We start from the raw sequence: 18,015 nt of genomic DNA, 5'->3' as shown, positions 1-18,015 counted from the left end.
AGGATGGTAAAATTCACTTCACTCTGCGCTCGTTGATGCTGAGAGCATGGTTGTCAGCCCGCACGCTTGTTATTTTGATGTGGAATTACTTGATTGCTTTGTGATAATTTTCATTACTCCGAATTGCAAGTTCCCCTACCCCAGTAATAATGTTTGAGGTATTGCTTCCCTACCACACCAACAAGGCCACCCTCTGACCAAGTCCTTTGCCTCTCTTCAGAACTACCATAAGCCCCTCCATGCACTAGGAACTTTTTGCTTGACGACCATCTAGGCGTCCTTGGAATATTGATTTTTAGAAGTAACAATGTTTGTTTATTTTAACTAACTGACCTTTTTAGGGTCTCGCTTGATAGACTCTGTAGTATTCAGTAAAGGGCTTGGAGCCCGCATGTCTCTCACCATTTTTTTATTTATGTGGCACTCTTCTTTACAGTTTCCTAATTCATCAAGGCATGTCTTGCATCATTTCCGTTCCTCTCTGTAGAGCAGCGACCAAGCGTTGATTGATTCAGCTTAATCAGTGCCTGACCGCTGCTCCCCACCTGATCAAGGTACTATTTTTTCCTTTTACCTTCTAGTGCCCTGCAAACAGAAGGCTTGTGACTGGCAAAAACATGCCCAGCAGGACAACCAAAACTGTTAAGTTTTAAATTTAAATCGAACTTTCTTTTATTTTGCCAAATCGTCTTTTCCCACGTTCCACGCATGTTTTCTTTTGCTTTTGTTCGTGGGCACTCTTCTCAAAAGATGACGATTAGCTCGTTTAAAATATTGCAAATCAACAGTGTTTCTTTATTATGTGTAAATTCTGAAATTAATCTTTAACACATAATCCTGCGGTACACTTCAATCCACCCCAATCCAATCTTCCCCACTACAATCCACCCCATCCAGACCACTTCACCCACACTAATCCACCTCACTCCAGTCCAAATCACTCACCCGAATCCAATCCACTCTAACTCATCCTACTCCAATCCTCTCCACCCACCCCAAGCAAATCTGTCTCACTCCAATGTGCCCCACTATAATAAAAAACAATCTGCACCACTCCAAAACAATCTGTCCCACTTCGATCCAAAACAATCTGCCCCACTCCACTTCAAAACAATCTCCCCTACTCCAATTCAAAACAATCTACCCCACTGCAATCTGCTGCACTCCAATCAAAAACAAACTACCACACTGCAATCCAAAACAATCTGCCTTACTGCAATCGAAAACAATCTGTCCCACCCAAGGCAGTGGTGGCTGGTGCACTTTGAAAGGAGTTGGTGGGAGGGAAAAATAGTTCATCTGAAGCTAAGTGAAGAAATTGGAATAAAATAGTGCATTTTAACCCCTTCGCTGCCAGCCTTTTCCCCCTCAGGTGGCAGGCATTTTTTTGGCTATTTGGGGCAGGGCGCGCTTAGGCCCTCATAGATTTTTGTCCACATAAGCTATCCACGCCAAATTTGCGTCCTTTTTTTCCAACATCCTAGGGATTCTAGAGGTACCCAGACTTTGTGGGTTCCCCTGAAGGAGACCAAGAAATTAGCCAAAATACAGTAAAAATTTTGTTTTAAAAAAGAAAAAATGGAAAAAAGGGCTGGAGAAGAAGGCTTGTGGTTTTTGTCCCTGAAATTGGCATCAACAAAGGGTTTGCACTGCTAAAATCACCAGCTTCCCAGCTTTCAGGGACAGGCAGACTTGAATCAGAAAACCCAATTTTTCAACACAATTTTGGCATTTTACTGGGACATACCCCATTTTTACGATTTTGTGTGCTTTTAGCCTCCTTCCAGTCAGTGACAGAAATGGGTGTGAAACCAATGCTGGGTCCCAGTAACCTAAACATTTTTGAAAAGAAGACAACATTCTGAATTCAGCAATGGGTAACTTGTGTAGATCTTACAAGTGTTTCCTACAGAAAATAACAACTGAAATAAAAAAAAAATATTGAAATTGAGAAGAAAAAAACAGCCATTTTCCTCTACGTTTTACTCTGTAACTTTTTTCTGCAATGTCAGATTTTTGAAAGCAATATACCATTACGCCTGCTGGACTCTTCTGGTTGCGGGGATATATAGGGCTTGTAGGTTCATCAAGAACCCTAGGTATCCAGAGAAAATAAATGAGCTGCACCTTGCAGTGGGTTTTCATTCTATACCGGGTATACTGCAATTAATTTGCCGAAGTATATAGAGTGAAAAATAGGTATCAAGAAAACCTTTCTATTTCCAAAATGGGCACAAGATAAGGAGTGAAGGAGCAGTGGTTATTTGCACATCTCTGAATTCTGGGGTGCCCACACTAGCATGCGAATTAAAGGGCATTTCTCAAATAGACGTCTTTTTTACACACTGTCTTATATTTGGAAGGAAAAAATGTAGATAAAGACAACGGGCAGTAACTCTTGTTTTGCTATTCTATGTTTCCCCAAGTCTCCCGATAACATTTTTTACCTCACTTGTGTGGGTAGGCCTAGCGCCCGCGACAGGAAGTGCCCCAAAACACAACGTGGACACATCAAATTTTCCCAAAGAAAACCAAAACCTAGGTAAAAGACATTGTCATTTGCAACGCCAATAGCTCTAACTCTCACAAATGTGAGACCTTTCGCATTGCAAATGCTTGTTTTTTTGTGCAGGCAAGTGTGCGTGGAGCCTGCTTTGGTTCTTAAGACCTCAGACCTAAAGCAAAGCTTAGACAGAAACATAGCAATGTGCCCTTTGCACACAGTTAGAGATCCTACTAAATGGAGTCATATATAGGTCTGCACGGCCATTTTGCACAATTTTGTTGTGATATAAAGTTTCGGTAGAGCTCAATGAGAGCTGGTAGTTATGGCCGAGTGGTTAAGGTGATGGACTTGAAATCCTTTGGGGGTTCCCTGCACGGGTTTGAATCCTGCTGACTACCTCTGTTGTTTATTTTAAACCTGATTTTTAAAATAACTGTGAAGAACACATTTACCAACTTTATTTGGGAAGATAGATAATTTACTTTAAATCTTTATTTAACAGAGGTTCGATTTTATTTTGCAGAGAGAAGAGCGGGTGACCGCGTGGGGAGAACAAATGATTTGTTAAACCTTCCATTTGAAGATGATCTAAGCAGAATGAAGCAAAACAACAGCAGCGCCAATCAGCCGATTTCTTGGAGTCCACGGTTTAGGAGTTTACTTAGAAGGAGACTGTAAAAGAGTTTTACAATTAGGGACCTATTGGTAGAGTCACTGCTTATGCAAATTGAAGGGTCAGAAGGGAGATGCGTCATTAAGATCTGTAAAAATCCATCTCTGGCAGCGGTGGGATTTGAACCCACGCCTCCAAAGAGACTGGAGCCTTAATCCAGGGCCTTAGACCGCTCGGCCACGCTACCTGTTGCTCTCAGTGTGTCTGTGCACTTCATGAGCACCGTAACCCTGAGTCTCCTCACTTAGTGTGGAAAGTCGAGTTGATAAACCATTTCATGGACATGATTACAATGTCGGGAGGGTGATGTGGTAATTGAAGGTTATCTCTCTTACTCAGTCACTGCACAAGTCTTCTCCCACCTGCTCGGACCTAGTGCAATCACCTTAAAAGACAACACTCTCCGAGCAATGACTTCCAACCAAGGTATAAGCACCTGCTCTACATAGGCAATGTGACTCCATCATTTTCTAATGAAACAAGTGTTCATACCGGTGGGCTCATTTCTTTGGGTGGGATCTAATGAATGAGCAGTTCATTCAAAAATAACTGAGGAGTTGCACGTATTCATGACATCAGCCCTATTGCCGCACCCAGTCTCCCCAACATACTGTTTAGCTTTCCAGTGACGTCATGTCTTGTGTGGCCTATTCACATTCCGCTGTTAATATTTTTTAGCCAATAGAATTTCACAGGCTCCCGTCTTTGAGCTCACATTGAAAAGGCACAAGTCCCAAAATGCAACCGGGTGCTGTTTAAAACTCCAGCACTGGTGGGCGGTGCTCCAGGTGACATGGGGTCCACCTGGATGCCCTGACTGCCTTTCACGTGACAGTCACAGACACACACAGGACAGAGGTTCAAAAGCTATTCTGAAAGAAGTAAGGACAACAGGCCCACGTGAAACTAAACTTTTTAAATAGATGATTTTTGTTTCTATTGACCTGGTTCTCACTCGTTCTGCGCGCCAAGTCAAATGTAAATGAGCCTCGCAATAAAAATGCACAGAGGATGGTAAAATTCACTTCACTCTGCGCTCGTTGATGCTGAGAGCATGGTTGTCAGCCCGCACGCTTGTTATTTTGATGTGGAATTACTTGATTGCTTTGTGATAATTTTCATTACTCCGAATTGCAAGTTCCCCTACCCCAGTAATAATGTTTGAGGTATTGCTTCCCTACCACACCAACAAGGCCACCCTCTGACCAAGTCCTTTGCCTCTCTTCAGAACTACCATAAGCCCCTCCATGCACTAGGAACTTTTTGCTTGACGACCATCTAGGCGTCCTTGGAATATTGATTTTTAGAAGTAACAATGTTTGTTTATTTTAACTAACTGACCTTTTTAGGGTCTCGCTTGATAGACTCTGTAGTATTCAGTAAAGGGCTTGGAGCCCGCATGTCTCTCACCATTTTTTTATTTATGTGGCACTCTTCTTTACAGTTTCCTAATTCATCAAGGCATGTCTTGCATCATTTCCGTTCCTCTCTGTAGAGCAGCGACCAAGCGTTGATTGATTCAGCTTAATCAGTGCCTGACCGCTGCTCCCCACCTGATCAAGGTACTATTTTTTCCTTTTACCTTCTAGTGCCCTGCAAACAGAAGGCTTGTGACTGGCAAAAACATGCCCAGCAGGACAACCAAAACTGTTAAGTTTTAAATTTAAATCGAACTTTCTTTTATTTTGCCAAATCGTCTTTTCCCACGTTCCACGCATGTTTTCTTTTGCTTTTGTTCGTGGGCACTCTTCTCAAAAGATGACGATTAGCTCGTTTAAAATATTGCAAATCAACAGTGTTTCTTTATTATGTGTAAATTCTGAAATTAATCTTTAACACATAATCCTGCGGTACACTTCAATCCACCCCACTCCAATCTTCCCCACTACAATCCACCCCATCCAGACCACTTCACCCACACTAATCCACCTCACTCCAGTCCAAATCACTCACCCGAATCCAATCCACTCTAACTCATCCTACTCCAATCCTCTCCACCCACCCCAAGCAAATCTGTCTCACTCCAATGTGCCCCACTATAATAAAAAACAATCTGCACCACTCCAAAACAATCTGTCCCACTTCGATCCAAAACAATCTGCCCCACTCCAATCTGCCCGACTCCACTTCAAAACAATCTCCCCTACTCCAATTCAAAACAATCTACCCCACTGCAATCTGCTGCACTCCAATCAAAAACAAACTACCACACTGCAATCCAAAACAATCTGCCATACTGCAATCGAAAACAATCTGTCCCACCCAAGGCAGTGGTGGCTGGTGCACTTTGAAAGGAGTTGGTGGGAGGGAAAAATAGTTCATCTGAAGCTAAGTGAAGAAGTTGGAATAAAATAGTGCATTTTAACCCCTTCGCTGCCAGCCTTTTCCCCCTCAGGTGCCAGGCATTTTTTTGGCTATTTGGGGCAGGGCGCGCTTAGGCCCTCATAGATTTTTGTCCACATAAGCTATCCACGCCAAATTTGCGTCCTTTTTTTCCAACATCCTAGGGATTCTAGAGGTACCCAGACTTTGTGGGTTCCCCTGAAGGAGACCAAGAAATTAGCCAAAATACGGAAACATTTTGTTTTAAAAAAGAAAAAAATGGAAAAAAGGGCTGGAGAAGAAGGCTTGTGGTTTTTGTCCCTGAAATTGGCATCAACAAAGGGTTTGCACTGCTAAAATCACCAGCTTCCCAGCTTTCAGGGACAGGCAGACTTGAATCAGAAAACCCAATTTTTCAACACAATTTTGGCATTTTACTGGGACATACCCCATTTTTACGATTTTGTGTGCTTTTAGCCTCCTTCCAGTCAGTGACAGAAATGGGTGTGAAACCAATGCTGGGTCCCAGTAACCTAAACATTTTTGAAAAGAAGACAACATTCTGAATTCAGCAATGGGTAACTTGTGTAGATCTTACAAGTGTTTCCTACAGAAAATAACAACTGAAATAAAAAAAAAATATTGAAATTGAGAAGAAAAAAACAGCCATTTTCCTCTACGTTTTACTCTGTAACTTTTTTCTGCAATGTCAGATTTTTGAAAGCAATATACCATTACGCCTGCTGGACTCTTCTGGTTGCGGGGATATATAGGGCTTGTAGGTTCATCAAGAACCCTAGGTATCCAGAGAAAATAAATGAGCTGCACCTTGCAGTGGGTTTTCATTCTATACCGGGTATACTGCAATTAATTTGCCGAAGTATATAGAGTGAAAAAAAGGTATCAAGAAAACCTTTCTATTTCCAAAATGGGCACAAGATAAGGAGTGAAGGAGCAGTGGTTATTTGCACATCTCTGAATTCTGGGGTGCCCACACTAGCATGCGAATTAAAGGGCATTTCTCAAATAGACGTCTTTTTTACACACTGTCTTATATTTGGAAGGAAAAAATGTAGATAAAGACAAGGGGCAGTAACTCTTGTTTTGCTATTCTATGTTTCCCCAAGTCTCCCGATAACATTTTTTACCTCACTTGTGTGGGTAGGCCTAGCGCCCGAGACAGGAAGTGCCCCAAAACACAACGTGGACACATCAAATTTTGCCAAAGAAAACCAAAACCTAGGTAAAAGACATTGTCATTTGCAACGCCAATAGCTCTAACTCTCACAAATGTGAGACCTTTCGCATTGCAAATGCTTGTTTTTTTGTGCAGGCAAGTGTGCGTGGAGCCTGCTTTGGTTCTTAAGACCTCAGACCTAAAGCAAAGCTTAGACAGAAACATAGCAATGTGCCCTTTGCACACAGTTAGAGATCCTACTAAATGGAGTCATATATAGGTCTGCACGGCCATTTTGCACAATTTTGTTGTGATATAAAGTTTCGGTAGAGCTCAATGAGAGCTGGTAGTTATGGCCGAGTGGTTAAGGTGATGGACTTGAAATCCTTTGGGGGTTCCCTGCACGGGTTTGAATCCTGCTGACTACCTCTGTTGTTTATTTTAAACCTGATTTTTAAAATAACTGTGAAGAACACATTTACCAACTTTATTTGGGAAGATAGATAATTTACTTTAAATCTTTATTTAACAGAGGTTCGATTTTATTTTGCAGAGAGAAGAGCGGGTGACCGCGTGGGGAGAACAAATGATTTGTTAAACCTTCCATTTGAAGATGATCTAAGCAGAATGAAGCAAAACAACAGCAGCGCCAATCAGCCGATTTCTTGGAGTCCACGGTTTAGGAGTTTACTTAGAAGGAGACTGTAAAAGAGTTTTACAATTAGGGACCTATTGGTAGAGTCACTGCTTATGCAAATTGAAGGGTCAGAAGGGAGATGCGTCATTAAGATCTGTAAAAATCCATCTCTGGCAGCGGTGGGATTTGAACCCACGCCTCCAAAGAGACTGGAGCCTTAATCCAGCGCCTTAGACCGCTCGGCCACGCTACCTGTTGCTCTCAGTGTGTCTGTGCACTTCATGAGCACCGTAACCCTGAGTCTCCTCACTTAGTGTGGAAAGTCGAGTTGATAAACCATTTCATGGACATGATTACAATGTCGGGAGGGTGATGTGGTAATTGAAGGTTATCTCTCTTACTCAGTCACTGCACAAGTCTTCTCCCACCTGCTCGGACCTAGTGCAATCACCTTAAAAGACAACACTCTCCGAGCAATGACTTCCAACCAAGGTATAAGCACCTGCTCTACATAGGCAATGTGACTCCATCATTTTCTAATGAAACAAGTGTTCATACCGGTGGGCTCATTTCTTTGGGTGGGATCTAATGAATGAGCAGTTCATTCAAAAATAACTGAGGAGTTGCACGTATTCATGACATCAGCCCTATTGCCGCACCCAGTCTCCCCAACATACTGTTTAGCTTTCCAGTGACGTCATGTCTTGTGTGGCCTATTCACATTCCGCTGTTAATATTTTTTAGCCAATAGAATTTCACAGGCTCCCGTCTTTGAGCTCACATTGAAAAGGCACAAGTCCCAAAATGCAACCGGGTGCTGTTTAAAACTCCAGCACTGGTGGGCGGTGCTCCAGGTGACATGGGGTCCACCTGGATGCCCTGACTGCCTTTCACGTGACAGTCACAGACACACACAGGACAGAGGTTCAAAAGCTATTCTGAAAGAAGTAAGGACAACAGGCCCACGTGAAACTAAACTTTTTAAATAGATGATTTTTGTTTCTATTGACCTGGTTCTCACTCGTTCTGCGCGCCAAGTCAAATGTAAATGAGCCTCGCAATAAAAATGCACAGAGGATGGTAAAATTCACTTCACTCTGCGCTCGTTGATGCTGAGAGCATGGTTGTCAGCCCGCACGCTTGTTATTTTGATGTGGAATTACTTGATTGCTTTGTGATAATTTTCATTACTCCGAATTGCAAGTTCCCCTACCCCAGTAATAATGTTTGAGGTATTGCTTCCCTACCACACCAAGAAGGCCACCCTCTGACCAAGTCCTTTGCCTCTCTTCAGAACTACCATAAGCCCCTCCATGCACTAGGAACTTTTTGCTTGACGACCATCTAGGCGTCCTTGGAATATTGATTTTTAGAAGTAACAATGTTTGTTTATTTTAACTAACTGACCTTTTTAGGGTCTCGCTTGATAGACTCTGTAGTATTCAGTAAAGGGCTTGGAGCCCGCATGTCTCTCACCATTTTTTTATTTATGTGGCACTCTTCTTTACAGTTTCCTAATTCATCAAGGCATGTCTTGCATCATTTCCGTTCCTCTCTGTAGAGCAGCGACCAAGCGTTGATTGATTCAGCTTAATCAGTGCCTGACCGCTGCTCCCCACCTGATCAAGGTACTATTTTTTCCTTTTACCTTCTAGTGCCCTGCAAACAGAAGGCTTGTGACTGGCAAAAACATGCCCAGCAGGACAACCAAAACTGTTAAGTTTTAAATTTAAATCGAACTTTCTTTTATTTTGCCAAATCGTCTTTTCCCACGTTCCACGCATGTTTTCTTTTGCTTTTGTTCGTGGGCACTCTTCTCAAAAGATGACGATTAGCTCGTTTAAAATATTGCAAATCAACAGTGTTTCTTTATTATGTGTAAATTCTGAAATTAATCTTTAACACATAATCCTGCGGTACACTTCAATCCACCCCACTCCAATCTTCCCCACTACAATCCACCCCATCCAGACCACTTCACCCACACTAATCCACCTCACTCCAGTCCAAATCACTCACCCGAATCCAATCCACTCTAACTCATCCTACTCCAATCCTCTCCACCCACCCCAAGCAAATCTGTCTCACTCCAATGTGCCCCACTATAATAAAAAACAATCTGCACCACTCCAAAACAATCTGTCCCACTTCGATCCAAAACAATCTGCCCCACTCCAATCTGCCCGACTCCACTTCAAAACAATCTCCCCTACTCCAATTCAAAACAATCTACCCCACTGCAATCTGCTGCACTCCAATCAAAAACAAACTACCACACTGCAATCCAAAACAATCTGCCATACTGCAATCGAAAACAATCTGTCCCACCCAAGGCAGTGGTGGCTGGTGCACTTTGAAAGGAGTTGGTGGGAGGGAAAAATAGTTCATCTGAAGCTAAGTGAAGAAATTGGAATAAAATAGTGCATTTTAACCCCTTCGCTGCCAGCCTTTTCCCCCTCAGGTGCCAGGCATTTTTTTGGCTATTTGGGGCAGGGCGCGCTTAGGCCCTCATAGATTTTTGTCCACATAAGCTATCCACGCCAAATTTGCGTCCTTTTTTTCCAACATCCTAGGGATTCTAGAGGTACCCAGACTTTGTGGGTTCCCCTGAAGGAGACCAAGAAATTAGCCAAAATACGGTAAACATTTTGTTTTAAAAAAGAAAAAAATGGAAAAAAGGGCTGGAGAAGAAGGCTTGTGGTTTTTGTCCCTGAAATTGGCATCAACAAAGGGTTTGCACTGCTAAAATCACCAGCTTCCCAGCTTTCAGGGACAGGCAGACTTGAATCAGAAAACCCAATTTTTCAACACAATTTTGGCATTTTACTGGGACATACCCCATTTTTACGATTTTGTGTGCTTTTAGCCTCCTTCCAGTCAGTGACAGAAATGGGTGTGAAACCAATGCTGGGTCCCAGTAACCTAAACATTTTTGAAAAGAAGACAACATTCTGAATTCAGCAATGGGTAACTTGTGTAGATCTTACAAGTGTTTCCTACAGAAAATAACAACTGAAATAAAAAAAAAATATTGAAATTGAGAAGAAAAAAACAGCCATTTTCCTCTACGTTTTACTCTGTAACTTTTTTCTGCAATGTCAGATTTTTGAAAGCAATATACCATTACGCCTGCTGGACTCTTCTGGTTGCGGGGATATATAGGGCTTGTAGGTTCATCAAGAACCCTAGGTATCCAGAGAAAATAAATGAGCTGCACCTTGCAGTGGGTTTTCATTCTATACCGGGTATACTGCAATTAATTTGCCGAAGTATATAGAGTGAAAAAAAGGTATCAAGAAAACCTTTCTATTTCCAAAATGGGCACAAGATAAGGAGTGAAGGAGCAGTGGTTATTTGCACATCTCTGAATTCTGGGGTGCCCACACTAGCATGCAAATTAAAGGGCATTTCTCAAATAGACGTCTTTTTTACACACTGTCTTATATTTGGAAGGAAAAAATGTAGATAAAGACAAGGGGCAGTAACTCTTGTTTTGCTATTCTATGTTTCCCCAAGTCTCCCGATAACATTTTTTACCTCACTTGTGTGGGTAGGCCTAGCGCCCGCGACAGGAAGTGCCCCAAAACACAACGTGGACACATCAAATTTTCCCAAAGAAAACCAAAACCTAGGTAAAAGACATTGTCATTTGCAACGCCAATAGCTCTAACTCTCACAAATGTGAGACCTTTCGCATTGCAAATGCTTGTTTTTTTGTGCAGGCAAGTGTGCGTGGAGCCTGCTTTGGTTCTTAAGACCTCAGACCTAAAGCAAAGCTTAGACAGAAACATAGCAATGTGCCCTTTGCACACAGTTAGAGATCCTACTAAATGGAGTCATATATAGGTCTGCACGGCCATTTTGCACAATTTTGTTGTGATATAAAGTTTCGGTAGAGCTCAATGAGAGCTGGTAGTTATGGCCGAGTGGTTAAGGTGATGGGCTTGAAATCCTTTGGGGGTTCCCTGCACGGGTTTGAATCCTGCTGACTACCTCTGTTGTTTATTTTAAACCTGATTTTTAAAATAACTGTGAAGAACACATTTACCAACTTTATTTGGGAAGATAGATAATTTACTTTAAATCTTTATTTAACAGAGGTTCGATTTTATTTTGCAGAGAGAAGAGCGGGTGACCGCGTGGGGAGAACAAATGATTTGTTAAACCTTCCATTTGAAGATGATCTAAGCAGAATGAAGCAAAACAACAGCAGCGCCAATCAGCCGATTTCTTGGAGTCCACGGTTTAGGAGTTTACTTAGAAGGAGACTGTAAAAGAGTTTTACAATTAGGGACCTATTGGTAGAGTCACTGCTTATGCAAATTGAAGGGTCAGAAGGGAGATGCGTCATTAAGATCTGTAAAAATCCATCTCTGGCAGCGGTGGGATTTGAACCCACGCCTCCAAAGAGACTGGAGCCTTAATCCAGCGCCTTAGACCGCTCGGCCACGCTACCTGTTGCTCTCAGTGTGTCTGTGCACTTCATGAGCACCGTAACCCTGAGTCTTCTCACTTAGAGTGGAAAGTCGAGTTGATAAACCATTTCATGGACATGATTACAATGTCGGGAGGGTGATGTGGTAATTGAAGGTTATCTCTCTTACTCAGTCACTGCACAAGTCTTCTCCCACCTGCTCGGACCTAGTGCAATCACCTTAAAAGACAACACTCTCCGAGCAATGACTTCCAACCAAGGTATAAGCACCTGCTCTACATAGGCAATGTGACTCCATCATTTTCTAATGAAACAAGTGTTCATACCGGTGGGCTCATTTCTTTGGGTGGGATCTAATGAATGAGCAGTTCATTCAAAAATAACTGAGGAGTTGCACGTATTCATGACATCAGCCCTATTGCCGCACCCAGTCTCCCCAACATACTGTTTAGCTTTCCAGTGACGTCATGTCTTGTGTGGCCTATTCACATTCCGCTGTTAATATTTTTTAGCCAATAGAATTTCACAGGCTCCCGTCTTTGAGCTCACATTGAAAAGGCACAAGTCCCAAAATGCAACCGGGTGCTGTTTAAAACTCCAGCACTGGTGGGCGGTGCTCCAGGTGACATGGGGTCCACCTGGATGCCCTGACTGCCTTTCACGTGACAGTCACAGACACACACAGGACAGAGGTTCAAAAGCTATTCTGAAAGAAGTAAGGACAACAGGCCCACGTGAAACTAAACTTTTTAAATAGATGATTTTTGTTTCTATTGACCTGGTTCTCACTCGTTCTGCGCGCCAAGTCAAATGTAAATGAGCCTCGCAATAAAAATGCACAGAGGATGGTAAAATTCACTTCACTCTGCGCTCGTTGATGCTGAGAGCATGGTTGTCAGCCCGCACGCTTGTTATTTTGATGTGGAATTACTTGATTGCTTTGTGATAATTTTCATTACTCCGAATTGCAAGTTCCCCTACCCCAGTAATAATGTTTGAGGTATTGCTTCCCTACCACACCAAGAAGGCCACCCTCTGACCAAGTCCTTTGCCTCTCTTCAGAACTACCATAAGCCCCTCCATGCACTAGGAACTTTTTGCTTGACGACCATCTAGGCGTCCTTGGAATATTGATTTTTAGAAGTAACAATGTTTGTTTATTTTAACTAACTGACCTTTTTAGGGTCTCGCTTGATAGACTCTGTAGTATTCAGTAAAGGGCTTGGAGCCCGCATGTCTCTCACCATTTTTTTATTTATGTGGCACTCTTCTTTACAGTTTCCTAATTCATCAAGGCATGTCTTGCATCATTTCCGTTCCTCTCTGTAGAGCAGCGACCAAGCGTTGATTGATTCAGCTTAATCAGTGCCTGACCGCTGCTCCCCACCTGATCAAGGTACTATTTTTTCCTTTTACCTTCTAGTGCCCTGCAAACAGAAGGCTTGTGACTGGCAAAAACATGCCCAGCAGGACAACCAAAACTGTTAAGTTTTAAATTTAAATCGAACTTTCTTTTATTTTGCCAAATCGTCTTTTCCCACGTTCCACGCATGTTTTCTTTTGCTTTTGTTCGTGGGCACTCTTCTCAAAAGATGACGATTAGCTCGTTTAAAATATTGCAAATCAACAGTGTTTCTTTATTATGTGTAAATTCTGAAATTAATCTTTAACACATAATCCTGCGGTACACTTCAATCCACCCCACTCCAATCTTCCCCACTACAATCCACCCCATCCAGACCACTTCACCCACACTAATCCACCTCACTCCAGTCCAAATCACTCACCCGAATCCAATCCACTCTAACTCATCCTACTCCAATCCTCTCCACCCACCCCAAGCAAATCTGTCTCACTCCAATGTGCCCCACTATAATAAAAAACAATCTGCACCACTCCAAAACAATCTGTCCCACTTCGATCCAAAACAATCTGCCCCACTCCAATCTGCCCGACTCCACTTCAAAACAATCTCCCCTACTCCAATTCAAAACAATCTACCCCACTGCAATCTGCTGCACTCCAATCAAAAACAAACTACCACACTGCAATCCAAAACAATCTGCCATACTGCAATCGAAAACAATCTGTCCCACCCAAGGCAGTGGTGGCTGGTGCACTTTGAAAGGAGTTGGTGGGAGGGAAAAATAGTTCATCTGAAGCTAAGTGAAGAAATTGGAATAAAATAGTGCATTTTAACCCCTTCGCTGCCAGCCTTTTCCCCCTCAGGTGCCAGGCATTTTTTTGGCTATTTGGGGCAGGGCGCGCTTAGGCCCTCATAGATTTTTGTCCACATAAGCTATCCACGCCAAATTTGCGTCCTTTTTTTCCAACATCCTAGGGATTCTAGAGGTACCCAGACTTTGTGGGTTCCCCTGAAGGAGACCAAGAAATTAGCCAAAATACAGTAAAAATTTTGTTTTAAAAAAGAAAAAAATGGAAAAAAGGGCTGGAGAAGAAGGCTTGTGGTTTTTGTCCCTGAAATTGGCATCAACAAAGGGTTTGCACTGCTAAAATCACCAGCTTCCCAGCTTTCAGGGACAGGCAGACTTGAATCAGAAAACCCAATTTTTCAACACAATTTTGGCATTTTACTGGGACATACCCCATTTTTACGATTTTGTGTGCTTTTAGCCTCCTTCCAGTCAGTGACAGAAATGGGTGTGAAACCAATGCTGGGTCCCAGTAACCTAAACATTTTTGAAAAGAAGACAACATTCTGAATTCAGCAATGGGTAACTTGTGTAGATCTTACAAGTGTTTCCTACAGAAAATAACAACTGAAATAAAAAAAAAAAATTGAAATCGAGAAGAAAAAAACAGCCATTTTCCTCTACGTTTTACTCTGTAACTTTTTTCTGCAATGTCAGATTTTTGAAAGCAATATACCATTACGCCTGCTGGACTCTTCTGGTTGCGGGGATATATAGGGCTTGTAGGTTCATCAAGAACCCTAGGTATCCAGAGAAAATAAATGAGCTGCACCTTGCAGTGGGTTTTCATTCTATACCGGGTATACTGCAATTAATTTGCCGAAGTATATAGAGTGAAAAAAAGGTATCAAGAAAACCTTTCTATTTCCAAAATGGGCACAAGATAAGGAGTGAAGGAGCAGTGGTTATTTGCACATCTCTGAATTCTGGGGTGCCCACACTAGCATGCGAATTAAAGGGCATTTCTCAAATAGACGTCTTTTTTACACACTGTCTTATATTTGGAAGGAAAAAATGTAGATAAAGACAAGGGGCAGTAACTCTTGTTTTGCTATTCTATGTTTCCCCAAGTCTCCCGATAACATTTTTTACCTCACTTGTGTGGGTAGGCCTAGCGCCCGCGACAGGAAGTGCCCCAAAACACAACGTGGACACATCAAATTTTCCCAAAGAAAACCAAAACCTAGGTAAAAGACATTGTCATTTGCAACGCCAATAGCTCTAACTCTCACAAATGTGAGACCTTTCGCATTGCAAATGCTTGTTTTTTTGTGCAGGCAAGTGTGCGTGGAGCCTGCTTTGGTTCTTAAGACCTCAGACCTAAAGCAAAGCTTAGACAGAAACATAGCAATGTGCCCTTTGCACACAGTTAGAGATCCTACTAAATGGAGTCATATATAGGTCTGCACGGCCATTTTGCACAATTTTGTTGTGATATAAAGTTTCGGTAGAGCTCAATGAGAGCTGGTAGTTATGGCCGAGTGGTTAAGGTGATGGGCTTGAAATCCTTTGGGGGTTCCCTGCACGGGTTTGAATCCTGCTGACTACCTCTGTTGTTTATTTTAAACCTGATTTTTAAAATAACTGTGAAGAACACATTTACCAACTTTATTTGGGAAGATAGATAATTTACTTTAAATCTTTATTTAACAGAGGTTCGATTTTATTTTGCAGAGAGAAGAGCGGGTGACCGCGTGGGGAGAACAAATGATTTGTTAAACCTTCCATTTGAAGGTGATCTAAGCAGAATGAAGCAAAACAACAGCAGCGCCAATCAGCCGATTTCTTGGAGTCCACGGTTTAGGAGTTTACTTAGAAGGAGACTGTAAAAGAGTTTTAAAATTAGGGACCTATTGGTAGAGTCACTGCTTATGCAAATTGAAGGGTCAGAAGGGAGATGCGTCATTAAGATCTGTAAAAATCCATCTCTGGCAGCGGTGGGATTTGAACCCACGCCTCCAAAGAGACTGGAGCCTTAATCCAGCGCCTTAGACCGCTCGGCCACGCTACCTGTTGCTCTCAGTGTCTGTGCACTTCATGAGCACCGTAACCCTGAGTCTCCTCACTTAGTGTGGAAAGTCGAGTTGATAAACCATTTCATGGACATGATTACAATGTCGGGAGGGTGATGTGGTAATTGAAGGTTATCTCTCTTACTCAGTCACTGCACAAGTCTTCTCCCACCTGCTCGGACCTAGTGCAATCACCTTAAAAGACAACACTCTCCGAGCAATGACTTCCAACCAAGGTATAAGCACCTGCTCTACATAGGCAATGTGACTCCATCATTTTCTAATGAAACAAGTGTTCATACTGGTGGGCTCATTTCTTTGGGTGGGATCTAATGAATGAGCAGTTCATTCAAAAATAACCGAGGAGTTGCACGTATTCATGACATCAGCCCTATTGCCGCACCCAGTCTCCCCAACATACTGTTTAGCTTTCCAGTGACGTCATGTCTTGTGTGGCCTATTCACATTCCGCTGTTAATATTTTTTAGCCAATAGAATTTCACAGGCTCCCGTCTTTGAGCTCACATTGAAAAGGCACAAGTCCCAAAATGCAACCGGGTGCTGTTTAAAACTCCAGCACTGGTGGGCGGTGCCCCAGGTGACATGGGGCCCACCTGGATGCTCTGACTGCCTTTCACGTGACAGTCACAGACACACACAGGACAGAGGTTCAAAAGCTATTCTGAAAGAAGTAAGGACAACAGGCCCACGTGAAACTAAACTTTTTAAATAGATGATTTTTGTTTCTATTGACCGGGTTCTCACTCGTTCTGCGCGCCAAGTCAAATGTAAATGAGCCTCGCAATAAAAATGCACAGAGGATGGTAAAATTCACTTCACTCTGCGCTCGTTGATGCTGAGAGCATGGTTGTCAGCCCGCACGCTTGTTATTTTGATGTGGAATTACTTGATTGCTTTGTGATAATTTTCATTACTCCGAATTGCAAGTTCCCCTACCCCAGTAATAATGTTTGAGGTATTGCTTCCCTACCACACCAACAAGGCCACCCTCTGACCAAGTCCTTTGCCTCTCTTCAGAACTACCATAAGCCCCTCCATGCACTAGGAACTTTTTGCTTGACGACCATCTAGGCGTCCTTGGAATATTGATATTTAGAAGTAACAATGTTTGTTTATTTTAACTAACTGACCTTTTTAGGGTCTCGCTTGATAGACTCTGTAGTATTCAGTAAAGGGCTTGGAGCCCGCATGTCTCTCACCATTTTTTTATTTATGTGGCACTCTTCTTTACAGTTTCCTAATTCATCAAGGCATGTCTTGCATCATTTCCGTTCCTCTCTGTAGAGCAGCGACCAAGCGTTGATTGATTCAGCTTAATCAGTGCCTGACCGCTGCTCCCCACCTGATCAAGGTACTATTTTTTCCTTTTACCTTCTAGTGCCCTGCAAACAGAAGGCTTGTGACTGGCAAAAACATGCCCAGCAGGACAACCAAAACTGTTAAGTTTTAAATTTAAATCGAACTTTCTTTTATTTTGCCAAATCGTCTTTTCCCACGTTCCACGCATGTTTTCTTTTGCTTTTGTTCGTGGGCACTCTTCTCAAAAGATGACGATTAGCTCGTTTAAAATATTGCAAATCAACAGTGTTTCTTTATTATGTGTAAATTCTGAAATTAATCTTTAACACATAATCCTGCGGTACACTTCAATCCATCCCACTCCAATCTTCCCCACTACAATCCACCCCATCCAGACCACTTCACCCACACTAATCCACCTCACTCCAGTCCAAATCACTCACCCGAATCCAATCCATTCTAACTCATCCTATTCCAATCCTCTCCACCCACCCCAAGCAAATCTGTCTCACTCCAATGTGCCCCACTATAATAAAAAACAATCTGCACCACTCCAAAACAATCTGTCCCACTTCGATCCAAAACAATCTGCCCCACTCCACTTCAAAACAATCTCCCCTACTCCAATTCAAAACAATCTACCCCACTGCAATCTGCTGCACTCCAATCAAAAACAAACTACCACACTGCAATCCAAAACAATCTGCCATACTGCAATCG

General features: G+C 42.5%; 6 non-coding genes across 6 annotated transcripts; 2 read left to right on the top strand and 4 right to left on the bottom strand.

Moving 5' to 3' along the window:
• The first annotated feature begins 2,822 nt into the window (after positions 1–2,822).
• TRNAS-UGA (transfer RNA serine (anticodon UGA)) lies at positions 2,823–2,904 on the top strand. Its single transcript has one exon. It is a non-coding gene; the product is annotated as a tRNA-Ser (tRNA).
• Positions 2,905–3,284: 380 nt separating this feature from the next.
• TRNAL-AAG (transfer RNA leucine (anticodon AAG)) lies at positions 3,285–3,366 on the bottom strand. The gene has a single exon. It is a non-coding gene; the product is annotated as a tRNA-Leu (tRNA).
• A 3,658-nt stretch (positions 3,367–7,024) lies between these two features.
• Positions 7,025–7,106, top strand: TRNAS-UGA (transfer RNA serine (anticodon UGA)). The gene has a single exon. It is a non-coding gene; the product is annotated as a tRNA-Ser (tRNA).
• A 380-nt stretch (positions 7,107–7,486) lies between these two features.
• TRNAL-AAG (transfer RNA leucine (anticodon AAG)) lies at positions 7,487–7,568 on the bottom strand. The gene has a single exon. It is a non-coding gene; the product is annotated as a tRNA-Leu (tRNA).
• Positions 7,569–11,689: 4,121 nt separating this feature from the next.
• TRNAL-AAG (transfer RNA leucine (anticodon AAG)) lies at positions 11,690–11,771 on the bottom strand. Its single transcript has one exon. It is a non-coding gene; the product is annotated as a tRNA-Leu (tRNA).
• Positions 11,772–15,892: 4,121 nt separating this feature from the next.
• Positions 15,893–15,974, bottom strand: TRNAL-AAG (transfer RNA leucine (anticodon AAG)). The gene has a single exon. It is a non-coding gene; the product is annotated as a tRNA-Leu (tRNA).
• Positions 15,975–18,015: the final 2,041 nt, after the last annotated feature.

This window comes from Pleurodeles waltl, chromosome 12 (genome assembly GCF_031143425.1).
Source record: "Pleurodeles waltl isolate 20211129_DDA chromosome 12, aPleWal1.hap1.20221129, whole genome shotgun sequence".
In the NCBI taxonomy this organism is placed as follows: Eukaryota; Metazoa; Chordata; class Amphibia; order Caudata; family Salamandridae; genus Pleurodeles; species Pleurodeles waltl.
This window is presented reverse-complemented; position numbering and strand designations above follow the sequence as displayed.